At 44.3% G+C, this 24,496-nt stretch overlaps 1 protein-coding gene across 3 annotated transcripts in view; it reads right to left on the bottom strand.

The window, feature by feature from the left end:
• LOC149354220 (uncharacterized) overlaps positions 1-23,462 on the bottom strand; it is a 141,247-nt gene extending 117,785 nt beyond the window's left edge. The window contains exon 1 of one of the 3 annotated variants that reach the window (XR_016291241.1): positions 22,780-23,462. The gene's annotated coding sequence lies outside the window, so the exon portion shown is untranslated. The remainder of the gene's footprint in view (positions 1-22,779) is intronic. The other 2 variants (XR_016291240.1, XM_089583183.1) reach the window with 2 other exon arrangements.
• Between the last annotated feature and the right edge of the window lie 1,034 nt (positions 23,463-24,496).

Here is a 24,496-nt window from a genome sequence, read left to right as displayed (position 1 = left end):
CGAGCCATGTGCCTTCCGTTATGACGAAATTAAAGGTTTGTCAATATTTTTTGTCTTGCAAGTTCTGCCTTAGCTCTTGCAGCAAACGGCATATGCTGTTCATCCGGCATGTGTGCACTTTATAACATCGTACTTTTTGCCAACGTATGCGCAGGTTAAAGGATATCAATAAAGCGACAATGTGGGGCGCTTAGTAGATTGAGAATCACCTGTTGATATTTTCGGAAGTTACTCTAGCTGTATGCACCACACGCCTTGGTGTGGTGTCTTACAAACCTGCGCCCCCATAATTAATTGCAGTATTTCACGAGCAGGCTCGTGGGTCCCGCATTTCCCGCCGATTCTATCAACGCCTGTTACAAGCGCGGTACTAAGCACTGTTCTGAAGAGGCGTTTGCTAATTGTACAAACTGTTGACTGCGCTCGTTGGCGTCGGCCGCTCGTAGGAATAGCCTCCGAGATTTTCGAGGGTCTCAGAGGCCTCGGTTAACAGACGGCAGAAAGAGCAACGGCACTCTGCGAGTGTTTCGCACGTTCAGCTGATGTGCAAGGAGACGTGCCACTCGTGTAATATTTGACGTCACTTCTTCCGCACCGGCACGGAATCAGTGCGTGTCAGCCGAAGACACCATTAGTGTCGTATTCGCGAATTAACAAATGCATGCGGCACCTGGCGGCGCAGACAAGAAACGAAGAGTGGAGGTGCAGAAGCAGACGCCCCTTGCCAGCCTATTGGAATCACGTTAGGATAACGCTTATAGAGCCGCAAAAAAAAAACGAAAAAAGCGAACAGGAAAACAAATCTGCACCGTTCCCCAATCCATGTCGACGGAATGACACATTGTCTCATAAATCTCCTTCGAGCTGTAACGATCGGCGCCGGACGATTGGACGTATTGCGATACTCCGCGGATTTTGAAAAAGTCACACCGAGAGCACTATTTTCGCCACTTTTGGTGGTACGATTTCATCATTCCTAGCATCTAATGTCACCTCCGTAAGGTTTCTAACGTGAGAAACTCTTATGCAGCTGTTATGCTGGTACTCGCCTTGGCTATCGCAACGTGGGCACGCATAAACAACTGCGACAGCTGGGATCAGAGCGCACTTCGATCTCGTGCAAATACGTTAAAGCTATCGCCAAATGCGCGCAGGAGAGCAATCTATGACTGTCGGCTTATTTCGCCGCATCTCTTCTTAACGGGCGAGGACTCTAAATTTTTGCACTTGAAGCATGAACCTCGTATTTGTTTTGTGTGGACTTCAATAAAGCGACGACTGAACGACACGGCACACGTAGGAGCCAAGTCCACGCACACAGCAGCGGGTAAGCAGAGATGCGCGCTGCAAGGTATGCGTTACTCGCTCACAAAGAGGTGTCACGGTGGCACGGAGGAGCTCCTTCTAGATTTGATGTGCGTCTACACGCAGAGTAGTTTTAACATCCATACCAAGCTATACTTGCTGCTAAAACCTGCTAAGCACTGAATAATAAGCCGCACAGGCTCAGCAGCGAGTTAGCCGAGAAGGCTATCAGGAATTCCTTTCAGTAGATTTGCAGACTGTCATAACGCACAGGTGCTTGTGTCCTCATGATAGGGACCTACTGTACATGCTGATGCATCTACATCAGACATACTTCATATTGTTTTTTACGCTAGTTTCACTTACTTAGTTTACTTTTCCCTAAGGATTAGCAGGCAACAGCAGCAAGTGTGGCAATGTTCGAGTAGTGCAGAATAATACAATGGTATCATCAAGGAAAAACAAGACAAAGGAGCCATGTGGTGTTACTCACAAGCATGTGTTATGGCTTGCTCTACAGTAGCTTGCATCAAATGCAAAACTTAACCGCACACAGTGTTGACCAATATTTTTAGGGGAATCCCCCAAGGTGGAGTAGATGAAAGCTGTATAGCTTTCCTTTGTGGCCGTATGGCTGCGTTCGGGTGGACGTCAATGAGTAATTACTCCCTTATTATTAACCGCACACACCGACAAGGTTATTAACAGAGCTATTGGCTGCTACATACCTACACAGCCTGATCCGCCACTGGAGCTGCATTTCTTGCCATATGCATTCACTTTGAGTTGACATACACGAGATTATATTTTTGAATTTTCATTTTTTTTTATGGGGTTTAACGTTCCAAAGCGACTGAGGCTATGAGAGACGCCGTAGTGGAGGGCTCCGGAAATTTCGACCACCTGGGGTTCTTTAACGTGCACTGAACATCGCACAGTACACGGGCCTCGAATTTCTCCTCCAAAGAAATTCAACCGCCGCGGCCGGGATCAAACCCGCGTCTTTCGGGCCAGCAGCCGAGCACCATAGCCACTGAGCCACCGCGGCGGCTTTAATTTTCAATTTTTACAGCAGTGTTCTGCTGCCTCGACCACAGTATGATTATAATGAGCTTGCATTGTGAAGGAATTTTGTTTCTTTCATGACTAAGCATATTCACATAGACACCACACATGGAACATTTTAGAGCGCAGCTCTTTGGCGTCCGTTCCTGGGTTTCGCGTCGTCGGCGGCGTTGTCGTCGGCCTCGTAACCAGCTCCGCCCCCCTTTCATCTGCAGCTGGGGTTGACTCACTATCGGCGTCAGCGGCATCAGTCAGTCGCTGCTATCTCTTCCCTCCTCCCTTTATCATGTTGTCCGCTTGCTGCGCGCGCTTCTGCCCCCATCGTTTGCCGCTGGGTGTACACGGCGCCCCCCTCCCCCCTCTTCCTGCGAGTCTCCGGTTGTCAAAGCGCCGGCTCGAACTTAATTCCTTTCTTCGCTCCTCCTCCAATGCAACCTCTGCGCGGTGGCAATCAGAGAGCCAGATCGGTGGCGGCGGATCTGTATATGTGCACCGCCCGAGCCGAAATTGCCGCTGCCGTTCGCCCTGTGCGGTGGCAATCAGAGAGCCAGATCGGTGGCGGCGGATCTGTATATGTGCACCGCCCGAGCCGAAATTGCCGCTGCCGTTCGCCACTGCGAAATTATCTGCCAGTTCTTTCTGAGCCATGAGCGAGACAACCGATGGAAGTCCTCCGTCTGCTAAAAAAAAAATTCTGTGATAGCGCATACATGTGTTGCTCGATTTCTTTGCCTCAATCTATCGAAAAGGTGAAACAGCTTATTTGCTGCGCTCAAATTTCGCATTAGGAAGTAACGTAATCGTCGGTAATTTTTTTATTATAAACCATAGAATGACACACCAGTTTTCACTTCACAAAGTCCTCCCCTACTTTCAGCAGGGAGGGAACAGCACAGCTAAGTGTCAGTGATATCATTTGCATCAAACAGCAGAGTAGATAAATAAATAAATTAGACTAGTTTTATGCTAATGCAATGTGGTATTTACTGTTGAAAAAATTACACTGTCTTATGGCACTTGCCTATCTCAATCATTCCAACCACTACTTCACAGCAATTACACACATTCACATGCAAAACATCACACTTCTTTGAGCCCAGTGTAGAAAATGCATACCAATCTCCACCCGCAGTATCTACACAATACTGGTGAACATCGAAGCACAATGAAACCTCAGCTGAACGAATTACAGAGCACCAATACAAAAACATTGCTGATGTGAATCCTTGCAGAGCTACAGAATACAAACAGCAACCGGATTGAAAGCAATAAGATAAATATCTAAATGAGAAGAAATTTGAAGGGCATTAAAGTGATATCAGCTTTCATACAGTCGCATGAAGTCTTCTTGACAGCATAAGTCATTCTGAAGTTATGAAGACAAACTACAGCCTACCAGATATTACGTGCGATGGACATGAGGTTCCAGAAAATGTTTAACTGATAAATTGGCATTCATTCTGGTGGTATTTCACTGTATGCTGCACAGGTTTAACTCATACGTGGATCGTGGCCCTAGTTATGTGTATTAGGGTAAATTTATGTATTATTTACCAATGTAGATGCAAACTATACTATGCTGCAGGATGGTGACTGTCAAATTATCAGTTTATGAACTACCTGTGTGAAAGCCAGTGGCAATTAGGGATGCCAAACACCTTACTTTGTGAAGGAATTGTGACACGACTTGTACCGTGTACATTTCGTCAATCAAGTTTTTCATTGCCTGGAATATGGTGGCCTCAAAATGCACACTAATACAGCAAAAATATTAACTGCAAAAGGTGAGTGGCCTCCTTTATATGGTGCTGTTCAAGTAGTACTTAGAACTTTTAAAGAAATTTTGCGGCTTCATTGAGCACATGCTCTGCAAACTATCTCTCGACCCCACAGCACTTCGATGAGAAATGGCCGACACCATCAGGAGATCACCACATGAAAGAAAACTGAAGTGATACCTGTCTTGCACGTCAGTAGTCCTCAGCTCCATTCCTTGCCATTTTTGCACGAAACAGATACAGTGTTATGTTTCGTGGTTCAAGCAGCCACAGCTAGGGTGCAGATACGTTCACTTCTTTGGATTTGAATAAGGAATAGATGTTTGATGTGAATTTCACATGAAGAACATATGCACAGACTACACATGAATAAGCAGCACTTGCAGTGAAGGAGCCCTTTTAGTAGCTGAGCCACTCCAGAGAATAGCAGCTAAAGGAATAAACCTGCGCAAAGGGAGTGAAGAAGAAAACGAAAGAGACCTGAGGACAGGACAGACTGCTCTGTCCTGTCCTCACGTCTCTTTCGTTTTCTTCTTCAATCCCTTTGCACAAGTTTATTCCTTTAATTGCTGTTATGAAGAAACCCGCCCAGATGAAAGTGCTTATGGAACTCTAGAGAATATTTGTCTCGTGCCACTTTCCGTGTGCTATATATTTCATACACATGCCTCAGGATGTCTTGCAGTCTTCTGCATATGCTCTTTAGCTTCTTCCAGCAAAGTAGTTGGGCATGGATGACAGGCCTTTTCAGCTGTACTGTTAAGGGCACAGGGTAAGGTAAAATTAGAAAAAAAAAACGTTTTTTTTTTTCTAATTTTACCTTAGCCTGTGCCCTTAACAGTGCAGCTGAAAAGGCCTGTCATCCAAAAATGTTTTTTTTTCTTTTGCACTTTGAGAAGTTCAATTCTTTCTACACATACTACATGATCGCACTTTGCTCAGAAAGCCATATTTTAGGCTGCAAAATGCTTTTCCCGAAACCATGTAGTGAGCGCCCATGCCCCTTTTCCAGATACCCTCCGCGTTTATCATCAATTTTTGCTACCAAAAAGTCCACCACCTGATTTCAAAGCTTTTCTGAAATAAGCTACATATAAAAAAACCGGGGAGCCGTCGCAGCATCGATCCATTCGTAGCTAAGTACCATCTATGTTTTGTTTTTGTTTTTTTGGGGGTTGATTATGGACTAGAAAGCGGCGGCACATTTAAACAGGTGGTAGGACTAGGAAAGTAGATTAGGAAGTAGGTTTCAGTGAGTTGAAGTTAGCGAACGGGAAGTAGGTTAGCACTGGACCCATGAAGGGTTAGCCGTGAACCTTGTGCTAGGCCTTTATTTAAGAAGTTTTTCCTTTTTTTTTTTCTCTCTCCTTCCCTTTTTTGTGTAATTTGGTCTTGGACGTGCAGGATACTGTTCTGACGGGTGTGTCTTCTCTTTTGAGGGTGTTTTTCATCTCGGGCATGTAGACAGCATATATTGGTGGGGCAGTCCCCTTTGCTCAGGAGAAACATGGGGCGCCCGGCAAAAAAAGTGTGAAACAGTCGCGAAGTTGCAGGTTGGCAGGTTGGGAAGAGGATGGGCCATAGGGCACTGGATTTTTTACAGGCATGCAGGATACCCCTGAGGGCCAAGGAGTAGACAGCAAAGGTGAAAGAAGGAGGGGCAGGACAAGGGCACAGCGAACGAAAAGGAAGCAGCATCTCAATGTTGGGTTCATTAACATGCAAGGGGGAAGAAGTCGAATTAAACGGGATGAAATCAAAGAACTAAAATCTGAAAACATTGGGGTATATGGGGTTGCGGAAACTCACCTGAGAGACATGGAAAAACCGCCACACATTGCAGGTGACACTTGGATAGGGTGTAACAGAAAAGAGAAAGACCGTAAAGGTGGAGGCCTGGGGGCATTAGTAAAGGGGCAAGATTGGGAAAGGGTAAGAGAGACCTGCAGAGAGCATCTATGGCTCCAGGGCATAGTGGGGAGTCTAAGAACAATAATAGGGTTTGTATGCCTGAAAACAGGGAGTGAGTCGAGTGAGGAGAATAAAGGGCATTTCCAATGTATGTCTTAAGACATCAGGGACTTAGCCTCGCATCGGGAAATAACCATTTTGGGAGATATGAATGCTCACTTGGAATACTTTGACGGAGCTACAGATGCAACGGGGAAGATGCTAGGAGAATTCTGCAAGGTCCATGATCTAGTAATAGTTAATACGGAAACAAAATGCGAAGGGAAAGTAACATGGGTAAAAAATAACTCGCACTCAACTATTGACTATTGCCTAATGTCCCACAAACTGTACAACAGGTTAAGGGACATGAAAATTGACGAAGAAGGTATGAAAAACCTGGGAAGCGACCACAGAAGAATCAAAATTAGTTAGTTATATGGGGTTTTATGGTGCATAAGCAACTATGGCTATCATGCGCCAAACACAAGGTTAGATGACGTTATGTCAAGTGTACAGAGGTTACATTATAATAGATTTAAAACATTGGCTTTCTTTAGAAACTTACAAACAAGTGAAAACTCGACAAGTGTTTGCTCGCCTAAAAGCAATGCGGGATGAAATGGAATGTGTTCATTGTAAAATACCGTAAAAAATTTTTTTCTAAGTTCTTCGAGATGCGAACAAGAAATTAAATTGTGATTTACCGTAAGCTCCTCACCACACATTTCACACACAGGCTTGTCTTTTTTTGTTAATAGGAAGTTATGGGTGATGTGTGTGTGACCTATGCGTCAACGACATAAAATTACTTCAATAAAACGCTCTTTATGGCGGCATGATTTCCATTCTTTGAAAATGGGCTTTATGGTATGCAGCTTGTTGTGTCCTTCATTTTCCCAAGAAGCTTGCCACTTGGCTCTTAGTCTGCTATGCACTAACTTCATGTAATCCCTAGGAGGCAAATTCACATTTTTTATTTCCATGGTTCTGGTTTCTGCAGCACACATGTCGGCCCTCTCATTGTCCCTAATGCCAACGTGACTGGGAACCCAGCAGAATTTTATAACATGTTTTTGTGTTGTGACCTTTACTATATTGTGTATGATGCTTCCAATCAGTGGCTCCGAGGCATTTTTGGAGTTTAATGCTGTAAGGACGCTCAGTGAATCGGTATAAATGATGCTATTTTTGATGTTTTCATTTGTTATTTTCTGTACCGCAACACTAATAGCATAACACTCCGCGGTGAAAACTGTAGCACATGAGGGAAGTCGTACTGCATGTTCATTTTTTCCTTGTATTACTGAGCTTCCTACATGAGCATGAGTTTTTGACCCGTCAGTATAAAATGCAGTGTAATTTCTGTATTTTTCTTGTAGTGCTAGATATTCTTGTATTATATGGTCATGTGGTGTACAGGTTTTCCTGAGGCGTGTTAGTGTGACGTCACACACTGTGGGGAGAGTGTACCACGGTGGTAACGCTTCGTGTCTTGGGGCAATATTTTTAATTTCATTTAGTATGTTCAGGGCTTGGCATTTTTCTTCGAAGCGCAAGAGCAACGGCTTAACTGCGTGAGGCTTGTTGTTGAAGAGTATTCGGGATGGGCATTTCGTGACAATTGGATAACAGAGATGTTTGGGCTGAGAAAGGATTTTGAGGATGTATGTACAAGTTAGTGCAGTTCTTCGATCTTCTAAGGAAGGTTCATTCGTTTCCACACACAGACTTGCTATTGGTGAAGTTCTGTAAGCACCGGAAGACAACCTTCAACCAAGATTGTGGATAGGATCCAGTCGTTTTATGTAGGACGGTCTTGCTGAGCCATATACTATGGACCCATAGTCTAGCTTAGAGCGAACCAGAGAACGATATATATGTAACAGGCATGCCCTATCAGACCCCCAGCGTTTTCTTGACAGTAGTTTCAGTACATTGAGGGCCTGAGAACCTTTTTTCTTTAAGCTGTTTATATGTGGCAAGAATGTGAGCTTTTTATCAAAAGTTATCCCTAGAAATTTATGCTCTTGTTTGACAGGTAATTGGGTTTGGTTTAGATATAGTGTGGGGTCGGCCTGTAGGCCTCGTCTCAAAGAGAACAGGACCGCTACTGTTTTCTGAGGGGAAAATCTAAATCCGTTTCTATCTGCCCAGGTAGCCAGTTTGTTTATTGTTATTTGTATCTGTCGCTCACAGGTAGGTATGCTGGATGACGTGCATGCTATTTGGAGGTCGTCTACGTAAACTGAGTACATTATGGATTTTGGGATTACTTTTCCTATGGAGTTCATTTTGATGATGAATAAGGTTGTGCTGAGGATGCACCCCTGGGGTATGCCAGTTTCTTGAATAAAAGTGTTGGAGAAGGTTGCACCTAGGCGGACTCTGAATGTACGGTTGCTTAGGAAGTCGCTCAAACAGTCCAGCATCCTGCCGTGGATACCTAGGTCCGCTAGGTCACGGAGGATACCGAACCTCCACGTGGTATCGTAAGCCTTCTCCATGTCGAAGAAGACCCCGATACAGTGTTGGTTGTGGATGAACGCTTCCCGAACTGTGTTCTCAAAGCGAACGAGGTGATCGGTTGTGGAACATGTCTTTTTAAAACCGCACTGGTGTATATCTAAAAGTTGCTGGGACTGAAGTATGAAGGTTAGTCTGATGTTTAGTACGCTTTCGAATGATTTTGCTATACAGCTAGTGAGTGCTATTGGCCTGTAGCTGGTGGGACTAGTTGGTGGTTTGCCAGGTTTTAGGAAGGGTACTATGATTGCTTCTTTCCATACTTGGGGGATTTCTCCACTCATTCATATTTTATTGAAAAATTTTAGGAGAGCCTCTATGGCACTCTCAGAGAGGTGAGCAAGCATGGCATAATGTATATTGTCTGGGCCTGGTGCTGTCATTTTACCGGATGTTAGTACCGTGTTTAGTTCCTTCATTGTAATAAGCTGATTGTAGTCTTCGTGTATGCATGTTCCAAAGGGAAGTTTTTGTTTTTCTACTATTGTTTTGTGCTTTTGAAATGTTTGTGTGTAGTTGGATGAGCTTGAAACTGTGGAAAAATGCTCACCCAATATGTTGGCCTGTTCTTCTAATGTTGTCTGAGTACCGGGTGTTGTTAGCATTGGAAATGTGAATGGGGTAAAATTTCAGTGAATTTCCGCACCTGCTCCCACATTTTCTTTGATGATATTGAGCTGTTTATGGAGGATATGTACTGTTGCCCTGATGACCTTTCTGCGTTGCGTCTAATGTATCCTGCTTTGGCTCTAGCCCTTTTGAAGATGAGCAAGTTTCCTGCAGTAGGATATCTGCGAAGGTTGCCCCAAGCCTTGTTTTGCTGCTTTTTAGCCAATGAGCATTCAGTTGACCACCAAACTTTATGTGTTTTTCGTGCAATTTCAGACGTTTGTGGGATGGCTTCTATTGCTGCAGATATTAAGCATGTGACAAATTTTTCACTTATTTCTTCTATAGTAAGGGTTTCGGCATATTCTTTTTCTAGTGTGGCCTTCGTTCTGAAAAGTGCCCAGTCGGCGAGGTGAATTTTCCATCGCCGTGGCTTCCTAGAGAGGATGACTGTAGTTGATGTTAGCTTTAAAACCGTAGGTAAGTGATCACTTCCCCGAAGGTCGTCTAAAACATCCCAAATAAAATCATTAAAAACCGATGGAGATGCAAATGCTAAATCGAGGCAGGTCATTTTTCCAGAGCTGGGGCAACAGTACGTGGCTTTTCCCGTATTCATTAAACATATGTTATTCGAAAGAATAAAATCCTCGATGAGCTGACCCCTGGAATCAGTATGCTCACTTCCCCAGAATGAGGAGTGTGCGTTAAAATCCCCAATTATCACATATGGCTCAGGCAGGCAACTGCTCTTGAAGTTCTTCTAGATCACGCATGGCAATTGTGTTGTGTGGTGGTACGTACACAGAGCATATTGTTATCGTTTTATGGCTAATGATGTTTACTGCGACCGCTTCTAAGTTTGTCTTTAATGATATCTCTCTTGCAGGGACATCGCTTTGCGTTATGATAGCGACGCCTCCTGAGAGTCGGCTAGCTTGCACTCGGTCTTTCCGGAAAATATTATATTTTTTAAAGATGTTTGTGTGCTGTGGCCCAAGGTTTGTTTCCTGCAGGCACACAGCTGTAGGTGCCATTGTTTTCAGCATTTCGGTTATGTCTGTGTAGTTTCTGTGTAGACCTCTACAGTTCCATTGTATTATATACGCCATTGTGATAAGCTTGGGATTGGGGAAAGTTATTTATTCTCAGGAGCAGTGATTCGTGGTTTCCCTTTCTTCTCTAGGGAGTCTCGCCGCCGCTGCAGCGGTGGCGAGCCAGGAGTTGAATCCATCGCCACTTTCGTGGCGCTGGACTTCCGCGGAGACGCCGCGGGTGCGTGTGTTTTAGATGTCGGCGGACTTTCGCTGACATCCATTTCCTCCATGGTGGACGTGGACGATGCTTCTTGGTTGCGATGGCCCGTGGCCTTCGCATTCGTCTTTTTTGTTGGCACCGCTGAACCAGTCCCTGCTCCAGCGGCAGAGTCTCTTGGGCCAGCAGTTGCCTTCTTAGAGGGGTGGGGCGACAGGTCCAGTTCAGCAGAGGTGTCCTGGGTGTCTGTCGCCGAGGATGCCGCTGCTGAAAGTGGGGCCTGAGGGCCTCCGGCGCGGATCGCGTGGTCTTCCCGCGAAATTTTCAGCCCTGTGGACTGTGTCACCGACTTCTGTGGTGGGGACTTGGTTGTCGACCCCAGGTCCTTCGGATCGACCTGTGTGCCGACAGAAACTGAAGGCGGCAACAGTCCCCGCGTCACCGCTTCAGAGTATGTCCCTTTCTGTTGGAAAGAGACGCGTTTTTTTGCTTCAAGGTAGGACAGGTTTTCTGTGGTCTTCAAAGTTATGATTTGTTTTTCTGTTTTCCAGACTGGGCACGACCTGGAGTACGCGCCATGTGCGCCATTGCAGTTGATGCATTTTGGTGCCCGTTCGCATCTTTCCTCTGTATGTGCGTCTCCTGCGCATGTGACACAAGTTGGTTTACCGCGACAAGCCAACATGCTGTGTCCAAAGCGCTGGCACTTGAAACATCGTCTCGGGTTCGGTATGTATGGGCGGACTTTACAATGGAGGTATGCGGCGTGGATGGAGTCGGGCAGAGTTGTGGTATTGAAGGTTAAGACAATGTGTTTTGTCTTGATTTCAACATTGTTTCTCCTGACGGTTATTCGTCTGACTGCTGTAACTCCTTGTTCAGATAGTTCTTCTTCCATTTCCGCATCACTACTCTGTAGGAGTTCATATTCAGATATGACGCCCTTTGAGTGGTTCAGGGTGCGGTGCGGGGTTACCTGTACACTTGTTTCTCCAAGATTCTGTAACGACATCAGTTTGGTGCTCTGTTCTTTTGTGTTAATTTCTACAAGGAGATCTCCGGTTCGCTCCTTTTTTGCTTTGTAGTCTTTGCCTACACACCTTTTTAGGTGTTGGCGATCACAAATGCAGACAAGTTTGCTACAGGTTCATCTGTATTTGAGTGAACCATGAAAAACTTTGGAAACGTTTCTGGTTTCTGTGGCATCAATTTTTTCGCATCGGTGCGACCCCTTTTTGGGGGCCGATCAGATTTTTTTGCAAATTTTTCCATACGGCATGTACTGGCTAAGGGTTCCTCATACTTTGTCGCCTCTGATTCACCCTTATACGCAGAGGAAGGTCCCGGGACTCCCCGCCTGGTCCTCGGCCCATCGGCCGAGGATTGACCACTTCCTCAACCGCCACCGTTCAAGGTTTCTTCCCTCCACCTTTCAACCTATCGCCACGGTACGGATGACAGCTTCGGTATGGGGGCTAAGGGTCCGTGGTGGCGCCAAGCACCAACACCTCGTTACACAAGGTGCCCTTGCGGGAGAATCAAAATTAGATTTGGCAGGGAAATACCAGCAGTAGGAACTCAAGGGAGGGAAAGCAAACATAACCTGACTGATGCACAACTGCAGGAAGTGTTGGGGCACATTGAAGACATAGTATCCAAGCGGCCGGATAGGGACTGGACAAAAGATGCCCTAGTGGGGGTTTTTCAAAGGGAGTTAGGGAAGGCCCAAAGCAAAAACGGAAGAAGAAAGGGAAGACACACACCAAAAAGCTGGTGGGACAGGGAAGTGAAGGCAGCCATAGTGCGACAACAAGAGGCATCTAGGGAACACAGATTTGCAAAGAAAAGGGGAGCCCCACCAGGCAAAGTCGATACAAAATGGAATGAATACCTTGAGAGCAAAAGAGAGGCAGCGGCATTAGTCCAAGCCAAAATAGGGAAGGCAGAAAATGATAAAGGTAAATAAGAAAGATAGGAATGCTGCAAAGAGGTTTTGGGAGCACATAAGGCTACAAGAGAAGAGGACAGAGAGCATCCTAAACACTCTAACCACACAGGATGGAAAAAGGATAGAGGGAGAGGAAGCACAAGAATTTATCAGACAAACAATCGAAGCAGCATTTGCAGAGCCTGTGGCAAGCGGACTAGAGGAGAACAGGGATACCAATGGGACAGGCGAGGAAGAGCTTAGGGAGAGGATAGCAGGGGACTGGGACAGAATAGAAGGCAAGGTTCCCATCGGAACAGCGACAGGACCAGACGGCGTACCTATGAGATTAATTACCATACTAGGCGAAAAAAGCAAATTGAAATTACGACAGATGATTGAAAAAGTAGTAGGGGGAGGAGACGTTCCAAAAGACTGGAAAGTGAGCAGGATGAGACTAATATACAAAGGCAAGGGAAGCAGGGACAACATCAAATCCTACCGACCAATTACAGTCACATCAGTTGCATACAGGCTAGCAATGCAGATGGTGAAAGTGAGAATGGAAGAATGGGCAGAGCGTGAAGAGATCTTGGGAGAGTTGCAGAATGGTTTCCGAAAGGACAGACCGTTGGAGGACAATCTATTTGTCATAACGCAGTGTATAGAGATAGCTAAGGCAAGTCGGAGGCCTCTATGAATGGCATTTTTAGACATTAAGGAGCATATGACAATGTGAATCAGGAAAAACTTTGGGACCAATTGAAGAGATATGGTGCCGATAGAAATCTGGTTGACTATCTATAACGTGTATATTCAGACAATGAGGTGGTAGTAACCTGGGAGGGAGAAACTACAAAACCAGCTAAAATTAAAAGAGGGCTAAGACAGGGCTGCCCACTATCACCCCTACTTTTCATGGTATACGTGAGTCAAATGGAAAAGAGGTTGGAAGAGAGTAGGGTAGGAGTTGGCAAGAGTTATATGCAGGAAGGTCAGAAGGTAAACCAAGTGCTGGCTGGACTAATGTATGCGGATGACATTGTACTACTAGCAGCCAAGCGAGATAGGCTGCAGGAACTAGTTAAGATCTGTGGTGAGGAGGGCAACAAGCTAGGACTCCAGTTCAGTAGAGAGAAGTCAGGAATAATGGTACATAATGATGAGAGGGAAGACCCACTAGAAATACAGGACACTATGATAGACCATATGAGAACTTATAAGTATCTAGGTGTATGGTTAAATGAAGGAAAAAAATATCTGGAAGAGCATGAGAGGCTTCTGAAGGATAAAGGAAAAAAGGAATTCAGATATTATGAAACATATGGCACTATGGAACTATAACAGGTATGAGGTGGTTAGAAGGGTATGGAAGGGAAGCATGGTACCGGGCCTCACATTTGGAAATGCAGTCCTATGCATGAAATCAAAAATAGAGTCATGTCTAGATGCCAGACAAAGAAGTGTAGGAAGGCTAGCTTTGGGAGCCCATGGGAACACTCCGAATGAGGGAGTCCAGGGAGATATGGGTTGGGCGTCGTTCGAGGTTCGGGAGGCAATCAGCAAACTGAAATACAATCAGAGACTAACCCAAATGGAGAGAACAAGGTTGGCAAGAAAGGTGTACAAGTATCTATACATAAAAAGTATTAACACAAAACGGACAAATAAAACCCGAAAGCCATGAACAAAGTATTTGCAGGTAAGGGATGGGACGCAGGTAAGGGATGGGACGCAGCAAAGTACTAGCGTGAAAACGGAGGTAAAGGAGAGAGAAAGAAAGATGGGGAAAGAAAGAATGCAGTAAAAATAGGCGCTAGGTATATAAAGAAAACGAAAACAAGACATGAAAAAAGAACGGTTATTCGATAATTCGCGGGGCAGTTCACTGCTTCTTGAGGCTAGGACAGGGACTCTGAGAACAAAAACTTATAGGTCCAAATTTGAAGAAGTGGATATTTTGTGCTCTGCTTGTAAAACGGAAGCGGAGACCATAGAGCACTTGGTTTTGAGGTGCACAGAACTCCGCCCAGCCCTCCCAGAGGGGACGTCAACAAGGGTAAAGCCATTATCATCCATCCATCCATCCTTTAGCCAAGACAATCTTGAGACGCTGCGCACATTTTTTCCATGTTTCTGCGACCTTCATGCAGCTGCGTCGAGTGCTTTCCCTTTTGATGAGTATTGTACTTTGTGCCGGTGTTGGTTGTTGTTGATAAGTTGAGATGCCCAGGGCAAAGAAGGCCATTGTCAGGCGTGAATTTATCGGCAACCGTAACACTCATCGTGAAAAAGCAAAAGGAAGTCTGCGACCTAATGAGACGCTGAACGCACCAGCTCCTCGGCATTGAAGCTTTCAAGATTTTCTGTGTGCTTCCAGGAAGAGGATGTGCTACAGAGCAGCAGCGAATATCCCTTAATGGACATGGATGGCATTTGTGCCGCAATTACACAAGAGTTTTGTGTGTAGACAGTGCGGTGGCAGTGTTGAGCTCATCAAAATTGTGACAAAGCGCATGTGTTTGTTAGGCTTCAGACCCTAAGGATGGCAGCACTGGACGCTGTTCTTCCATTTAATGATGGTAGCATCACACGGGCCAACGTTTTGAAGGCGTGTGCATTGAACCCAGGGCGCAACACCATCAAGTGGCTGAGGAAAGCTGACCACAAGCGTATGTACTTAGCAGACCGAGCAACAAGACAGCTCACAAAAGAGGCCCAGCAAGCAAAACGACAAGCGCAAAAGCGAAAAAATGACTGCGACAGGGACTACGAAGCAGGGGGCTATTAAATCAATGACTATGAATGTGTTTGTGTGAGTAAAAATTTCTTTTTCACATCTTTTTTCACTTTAGGCTCAATTATCTCAAAATATTATTTCTTGCAAAGGTACCGTTATTTCCAATGTCTTCCAAGATAGACAGCAGATTTTCTTTTGCAACCATCTACATAAGTGTTCGAAACTACTGAACTAGAATTAAGCAATTTCACTCAGCAGTTTTTCCGTTTTGATTTTTCAAATGAGCAAAGAAAGCCAAAATTTATGTACTACAGGTAGAAATTCCATTAAAAATCAAATTTTGAACACATTTCAATTATTCTAGTTCAGTAAACAGTGCATGAAATTTGGAACAAAATAATATATATATTACTAGGGTACTCCTATTAGTTCGTGAGAAACATGTACCGTCTTTGTCAAAAGTAACCAGGCTGCATGGTTTGCTTCAAGCTTGCATAGTGCAGCCCTTGTGACTTTCCTAAAGATCAAAAGTTATTAGAAGGTAAGAAGGCCCCCAGGCCTTACCTTTAACGACCATTTCAACTTCAGGAAAGCTGTAAGGGCTCCACTGTACAAGCTAGAAGCAAACCATGCAGCCTGGTTACTTTTGACAAAGACTGTACCTCAACATGGCCTAAAATGCATGGGAAGTATAGGGCTTACCCTGTGCCCTTAAAAAAAATCACGATCAGAACATTGAAATTGTTAGCTGCAAATGAAGGAGCACTATGGTTTGCAGAAATAGAGTAAAAATGAACTTATGGGTGAAGAAAGCCTTGGCAAAGAGTCAAGGTGTATATAACCTGTCTGCTTTCATGGTCAATAAAAATTAAAAATGCTTTACACATCCAGCAGCTCTATGAAGGGATTCCTAAGTGAAATCAGTGAAAAAATTCGGTTCGGTGAATGAACATTTACATTAATTCATTTTTGCACGAACCCTAACGGAGTGCACCGGACTGTCTTGCAACCAAATGTGCTGTAATAATCTTTTTTCCAAGTTGCACCCCCCCTACCCCTGCTTACAGACCCTTGGGAAAAGCGGGGTATCTCTGAATAAAGAATGTCTTCAATTCCATCACCAAAAATGTGAAGTTTCAGAAAAGTAAAATGACAGAGTATGCCTTCGCAGGCCCACAATAAAGACAATCAACTTCTGCTTCTCTAAGCTTCTGTCAGCATGCTTCGGCTTACGTCGTTTGAGTTGCATGTGAACACGTTTACTAGCTGGCTTCTTAGCAGAATGCCTGCGTAAGTGAGCGCTTCTGTGGCCCTGGAATGGGAATGAGTCTATGGCGTCTGATAGCTGTGATGGATACATACACCAAAAAAAGGCTACGCAGCACACGGCCTTTTCGCGAGTATCCACTATTACATTCGCGTTGTCCCAGTACATGCCCACGTGCGCGATCTAAACTGATTCGCCTCCATCACCTCCGCTTTGTCAACTTTCTCTGAAGGGTTGCCGTTTTGGCTTGAGCATTACCACAGGCAAACTCAAGGTATTAATTAAGACAGGCAACCAACACGATCACGGAAAAATATTGTCAAACTCATCAGCCTGGCTATGCCCACTCCAGGGCAAAGGCCTCCCCCATGTCTCCCCAATAACCTTGTCCTCTGCTAGCTGCCACCACCGTATCCCTGGAAACTTCTTAATCTCATCTGCCTACCTTTCTCCCACCGCCTGCTTTACTTGCCTGCACAAGCCCATTTCTTCTTGATTTCGACTAGGATGCCATTAAACCACGTTTACTCTGAACGCTCTATCCCAGCACAAGGCCGAATCACACTGAAAGCGTATATACCGTTGTGGCAACGTGTTGCACACATTCACATCCCAAGCTACTCTGCTGCCCCTTCTCACCACAGAAAGCAGCATAGTCTCAACAGAGAACACAACATGCCATTGCCTCGACGTGTTCATTCCTAATTGCCACCAAGAAGTTAGCGGCAGCAAACGCGAACACATAAAAAGCACAACGCCCGGAGTCCCCCATTACAAAAATTGCTTTTGCGATTTAGAATGTAATGTTTCTTTTAGATCTGTACAGAATTTTGTCCAGAATTTCAAGAACTAATTTTCCACTTGGCTAACGTTCTTTGAAAGAAACACCGTAACAACTCTCTCTTGAAACTAGTTAAAGGATTCTTAGAGGAATCCATTTAAATGCATTCATTTCATTGAATGTGACACTTTTGAACCTGTAATTATTTGAGTAAAGAGTTCAAATAACTAATTGGCTACCACATGCCTATAGAAGCTCAGCTAGTGGCTATCAAGAGACACACTGTAATGACTCTAGAAAGTTCTTCGGGAATTATTTAGGAATCCATTTTCACTCTTTTTGTTGCAGGGTGTTTCTTTTGAATCTGCAAAGAATTGCGTAAGGCATTTGCTCACTGCATTGCTCTGGAATGGTATTACACATTGATCTCTATTTCCTGGTGGGAAGGAAAAGAGCCCGTACGTGCACAATGTAACTACTGCTATTTCTGTAAGCATGCAAGAAACCGTACAGAGCAATAGCACACCACATGCAATCATCTAATTTTATTTCCATCAGCAACTTTTACAGCTTTTTTTTTAAAGAATTCTGTAAGGCACTGCACTTTTACAGCAGCATATGGAATTGAATGTTTGCAGCTCTTGGCGAGCCTAAGTCGGTTTATTGGCGTTTAACGTCCTGAAGCAACTCAGGCTATGAGGGACGCCGTAGTGAAGGGCTCCGGAAATTTCGACCACCTGCGGTTCTTTAACATGCACTGACATTGCACAGCACACGGGCTTCTAGAGTTTCGCCTTCATCAAAATTCGGCCGCCGCAGCCGGGATCGAACCCGCGTCTTTTGGGTCAGCAGCCAAGCGCCGTAACCACTGAGCCACCGCAGCTTGGCGAGCCTAAGTAATTTGCAGAAATTATCATGAAAGTTGAGAGGAGGCATGGCACATGAGCAGTACCAGCACATTTTATTTTGAGACAATCAAGTAATTTTAGATCAAAATTATTTTCCATGTCACATGTGCAACAAAGATCACATCTGAAAGAGAGCATGTTTTCATGAAAAAACAGCAGAGTACCGACTCAAAACAAATACTGCCTGGGCTTCCACCTTGAATACCTATTAGTATGAGCCTGCCTTAATTTTTATTCATTTATGACCTACATAAGGTAAAAAGTGCTAATCGGAACCACGGAAAAAGGCTAGCTCCATGTTTATTTTGTGAGAATTCAAAGTAAGAAAGCACTGTGTACCCTTATGTAGCATTCTGAAAGGATATCATTTATAGCTGTTCAAGGATTGTGAGAATAAAGAAGTGAACATGATGAAGAACCAAAACTGTTTTGAAGAGCATATGCTAGCTCTGCTCTTCAGTATTAAAATGGTTTGGTTTGGTTTATGGGGTTTAACGTCCCAAAGCTACTAAGGTTATGAGAGACGCCGGAATGAAGGGCTCCGGAAATTTCGACCACCTGGGGTTCTTTAACGTGCACTGACATCGCACAGTACACGGGCCTCTAGAATTTTGCCTCCATAGAAATTCGACCGCCGCGGCCGGGATCGAAGCCACGTCTTTCTGGTCAGCAGCCGAGCACCATAACCACTGAGCCACCACAGCGGCTTAGTATTAAAATGCCGCTTATTCAAAGAGTACAGACGCTTAATTTTGGAGGCATGTTTTCTTCTCTACAGCGATGTGGAAGACACTACTATGTATGAATCAGTGGGTGGTATTCACCTATGCCCGATAAATAATTTATAGTTGAACTTTTCTCTCATGCTGTTTTGGTTTCAACAGCCAAACAACAGATATAACGTTAAAGAGTGCTTATAGGTCATGTGAAAAAAGAGCAAGTCGCTGCTTATACACTTGTTGCCATACAGGCTGTACAAGCTGGCTGGCTTCAGCATTGTAGCGAATTAAAATGACAAAGCAGCGATTATATCACAGTTTCTTTACGTCTCACGTGACCTATAAGCACACACTGATGTCACAGTCATCGCTCGGCTGTTGAAACCGAAACAGGGTGAGAAGGAAATTCGACTGTAAATTCTTTAGTGATCATACCACATGATTGTCCATGTATAATAATGTCTTACGCATCATCACAAAGCAGGGAACAGGTACTCAAAAGTTAGTTGTGTTTACTCCTTTAAGCAGGAATAAATTGTTAATTCAAGCAAGACATAAATTACAAGAATGAGCGAAAGAAAATGTACAATAATCATTTCTACTCTACATGTCAAAAAATCACTTCATGACAATGCAAATTTCAAGGAGTACTTAATGTCTGATACTGAGCAATAATGAGCCAGTTAACCATCATGCATATTACTGAATACGAAAAGGGAGTGCCTTGGTTCGCATTTGAATTCAGCCTGGATTGCACTACCCACTATTAACCACAAAAAAGCTGTACATCAAATTCCTGACTGTGCACAACAAAAGGGCTGGTTTCTTTTCTGACATACCCATCACTAGTCTCTTCCTGCATTGCTTTACATGTATAACTTCGTCTAACCATAGGGAACAGAGGGCGGCGAGAATAGGACGCTTTACATTCGGCTGTTCGAGAGTCCTTGTTAGGTGACGACATAAGCTGTTTATATCATCTCTTAGAGCCCCCTTTCTTCACTCAACTGCTGCTGTCGACAGGCAACTAATATTATACCTATCCACATGCTTTCCTGAGCTGTATTGCCTCCATTGACAATGGGCAGCTTGCTTCCAACAACCTAAGAGATCATCATACGCCGGCTGCCAAATTCACTGCTCAAGGAAGGTATGATATGCTATGGTAATCAAGTGAACAAACAGAAAAATTAGAAGAAAAGCAATATCCAGTTTAGAGGAGAAACAAAACAAATATTTCGAAACCCAGTCTGTTTCAAGTGCGTTTCATTACTTTGTAGTAAATAAGGGCAATAAATGTGCTGCGATATTAAAAACCAACTCAAAGCACACATTTAAAATACGCATATGCTTAATACGAGTTCTGCCTTTCTAACCATGCTGATGTGGGCCTACTTAGTTCGTAATTCATATCCTTTAATATAGCGCATAATTCAGAAAACAAATATTGATCAAAAGGAGGCAGTTGTTAGTTCATATCTGCACTTCCAGCTATTCTTTGGTTGTGATCTTCATTGCACATATCCAGCAGTACAATAACTCAATTGCATAAAACTCGGTAATTTCTTACATAAATTGGGCTAATGACTGGCAGTAAGCCAATGATGTGACCTGGCCGGTAGATTATTAGGTGCATCATTCCTGTCTGTGCAGAGATGAGGAGGTATCAGCTAGGCACCACCCAGGCTTGCCAGTCTGAAGTACCCAGATGGCTGCATAAAGGCCAAAGAAAAAGAAAGGTCAGTGAGACCTAGCACAGAACTGCTTTCACAATAATGCAAACAGAAGCAGCAATCAGATCAGTATCTACAAGCAGTAGCACTCTGGTAATCTAGCTTTGGAAAGATTGCTAAGAACACAACACAGAAAACATGATTTTAAAATAAATGCAATGTACCCTTACAAAAGAACTGTAAACACCATCCAGCTCTGACTACTACCCCTGCCATATTGGAATATTTCATGACAATGAATAATAACTATTACATTTGCCTGTGACACTATTATTCTAATGCATAACAATAGTTACTGCCGCTATAATGCAGTGACATTCACAACCGCTTGTTTTTAAAGAACAAATTTAACATTCCGCCGCGGTGGCTCAGCAGTTACGGCGCTGGGCTGCTGACCCGAAAGACATGGGTTCGATCCCGGCTGCGGCGGCTGAATTTCTTGAAGGCGAAATTCTAGAGGCCCGTGTGCTGTGCGATGTCAGTGCACATTAAAGTACTCTAGGTGGTCGAAATTTCCGGAGCCCTTCACTACGGCGTCTCTCATAGCCTCAGTTGCTTTGGGACGTTAAACCCCAATAATCCAAACAAACCAAACCGAATTTAACTTTTTTCTGTGTTTTACAAGTGTCTGGTTATTTAGAGCAAGAAAATTAAATGCAGTGAAAACTGTGTGCACAGCTGTCACTCAACCTGAGTAGCTGACAGGCAGCACAGAGCGTCTACATCTGGGTTTCTCGGACCGGTGCTTCAAACACAGTAATTGCACTCACTAAGCATCTGACAAGATGGTGATGCCAACTACCCCCTTTGTTAAGCAGGAGAGTGCTTCATCGATTCTGATCCCGCTGCATTTAGAAAACTTTTCACCTTCCTGCTCCACTGACGCTGGGTTCACACTGCTGAAACAGTTGTAGAAAGATAGCATGTGTACTAGCAATGCCACAACTATTTCAAACTGCCAGGCCGTATAATCCTTTGTATCCATACAAATGACTTCATTCAGTTACAGACACATTAAAAACACACGATCTCTCGCACTCTGGTAGCGAGGTCAATAAAGCTATGTTCCGTTTGCAACAGAAGAGCAATGAGATTATAGCCAGGCAAATGAATCGGTGCCAAAACCACAGACACAACAAAACAATACGTAAAACAGTAAGCTTTTTACAGCAGGACACTACAATTCAAGTGGAAGCTCCAACTACACATCTCTGCGAAACCCAAGTCTCAGTAGTTCTCTCATTGAACAACTCTGGCGAAACTGCATGTGTCACCATTGCACGCATAAAGTCTTTCAAAATAAAAATATTTAAAAGCAGAGTTGCAAATGTTTCGCACAGTTTGCGATGGTACAGCCCAAAGTGCGCAATTACAAAAATGAAAGCATTCCCAGAGCAGTGCACCGACATGCTGGAAAGGGTAAAAGTGCGTTACTATTTTTTTTTCTTTGTAGAGGTTCATTACTGCACCAGTTCGAAGTATGCTTGAAATGTCAAAAAAGAAAACACAGAACCAAAGCCAGTGCCCACAAAATGCTTCATACTCTCTATGAGCGAACAAGGCAAATCGAAGAGCTGTAGCTACATCGTCAATCCACTTCCAGGCACTGAACGGCTATGAGTACTCTGCGCATTTGTAACGTGGGATCGGCAGACCATGTTTTGTTGAGCTTGGAATTATACCCTGCACACACACACACACACACACACACACACACACACACACACACACACACACACACACACACACACACACACACGCACGCACGCACGCACGCACACACACACACACGCACACACGCACGCACACGCACACACACACACGCACGCACACACACACACACAAGCCCGAAAAACTAAATGCTGGGAACCACCGCCACTGAGAAGAATACGTCGTTCCAATACACAGTTCTTTCCGCGCGTTGGTCCCATTCGTCGCAATAATGAGAGCAACGATATCACGAGATTAAAGACATGCAACTCTATATCAGAACTTCTTCACTGCAGAGAGGAAGTTATGGGCGCGAAGCGACGGTTTCCGTGGTTGCATGAAAGGCTAGCGGTCACGTGAAAACAGCGCACTTGCGGAAGCCGTTGCGCCGAACTCGAACTTCCACTGCACTCCGAAGAAGTTGTCAGACAACACTCAGCAGCATTTACAGCACTTCACGCACCCCACCACAATGCTCTGGAAGATAATTTCAAGGACTCTACTCACATTCTTCCTTCTATGTTGGTGCCAGCTTTGACAGGGCGCGGTGCAAGGCGCAATACGAAGTCCGGTGCACACAAATTCTGTAGCACATTTGAAGAACCACAGCACGAAAAGGCCACACAAAGTGCAATACAAAAAACCACGCCAGCTGGCGACTGGGATTGGACTGGATTGGCTTCGGTAACTTTTTTTTTTTTTGGCATGTTGCCTCGGCTTCTGGCGGGAGTTTCGATTTCTATGGGAGCTGTTCACTCAAAGTTCATTCATTCATTCTGGGGTGCGAAAATTCCTTTTGCATGGCAGAACACACAATTAGGAGCAGTGCTGGCACTTAGTGCAAACATGGTCATAGTACGCATATCTCTCCTTCGAGAAGACAACGTCTGGTTCAGCGTCCTTGAGTCGGGGATCGAGTATCATAAAGCGCGGTAGGCGTCCGCAGGTAGCGCGCACACATCTGTTCGGACTAGAAAAGCGAGCGTTGCTCCTAACGACTAAATACTCAAGGTGGGACCATGCCAACATGGTACAGGAATTTTCGCCGCACAGTAAAGTTGACTCGTAGGCCTTCAACTGGGAAGCGCTTAAAGGGTCAGTCTACTCACCGAGATGAGTGTATAAATAATGGCATATTCTAGTAGTTGGCAACCAATAACATCAATAACGAGGGGTCTGCGTCCGGTTTAGGCAGGAATTTATATTTTATTTCGGCGTTAAAAGTCGCGTAAAAAAGCATGGTGGCGACCCCAAACGTTCATTTTGTTCAAGAAAGTGGTAGTCTTTTTTTCGTAGAAGCATAAGTGAATATACTACGTACCGTTTGTATGCCTCAATATCAGAGAAACGCACGTTTTGTTCTAGTAAACTGTAGAAGGCGTACCGCTCGCTTTTTCTGTAAACCACATGAATATTTATAGTTACACGTACGCAAAACGCAGGCATATTCCCACTTTTAGTTCAGCGTATGCTAGCAGAGACGCAAAAATAAACTCAGCCTATAGTGGCGCCATCTGGTCGTCAGGACGGGAACCATTGCTGTAAACAAACCGACTCTCCACTTAAGCCTAGGAGCGGCAGAATCGTCACTCTAATTATTAAAATAAAGCAAATTTATCTCTTATATGTTTTCTTAGAGGCGAGATGAGACGAAGCGAAAGACAGGCGCCCCATTTATCATAGAGTTTCTTACTATTACCTAGAGGGAAAGCTGGCAAGCCGTCTATGGGAGTTTGCATGGAGACCCCACGTGACCACCTCAGCCACCATGGGCGCTCAAAGCATCATGGGGCTATAGTGATGGGGCGGTGAGCTACTTGTTGCGGAACTGCAACTTTTGGCCAAAAAATAATAAAAAAATAAAGCTGTTTGATAACTACAAACGTCCTAACATTCAATATCTTGTCTAATGATTGCAACAACCGAGCAGAAAAGCATTTAAGTGCAAAGTTTGCCTAAAATAAGACATGACTAGCTTTCCTATTGGCCAAGTGATGAACACTAAAAAAACTAATATTTCGTAATTAACAGGCGCACTTTTAAAAGTAAATATGTTTTCAAAAAAAATGTTGTTGTTTAGATACTTTAAGAGGTTTTTTAATGGCATTTCGGAAGAGTAAAACCTTTTATTGGCGTCGTGTGTCGTCGCGTCTTCACTACTATGGCTTTTGCACACTGCGTTCGCGCGAAAGTTGTCTGCGCACACACGAACTACGTTTTCGGA

The sequence above is a fragment of the Amblyomma mixtum genome, chromosome 3, assembly GCF_055824585.1.
Source record: "Amblyomma mixtum isolate Tamu chromosome 3, ASM5582458v1, whole genome shotgun sequence".
Taxonomy (NCBI): domain Eukaryota; kingdom Metazoa; phylum Arthropoda; class Arachnida; order Ixodida; family Ixodidae; genus Amblyomma; species Amblyomma mixtum.
Note: the sequence above shows the minus strand (reverse complement) of the source record. Positions and strands in the feature narration are given on the sequence as shown.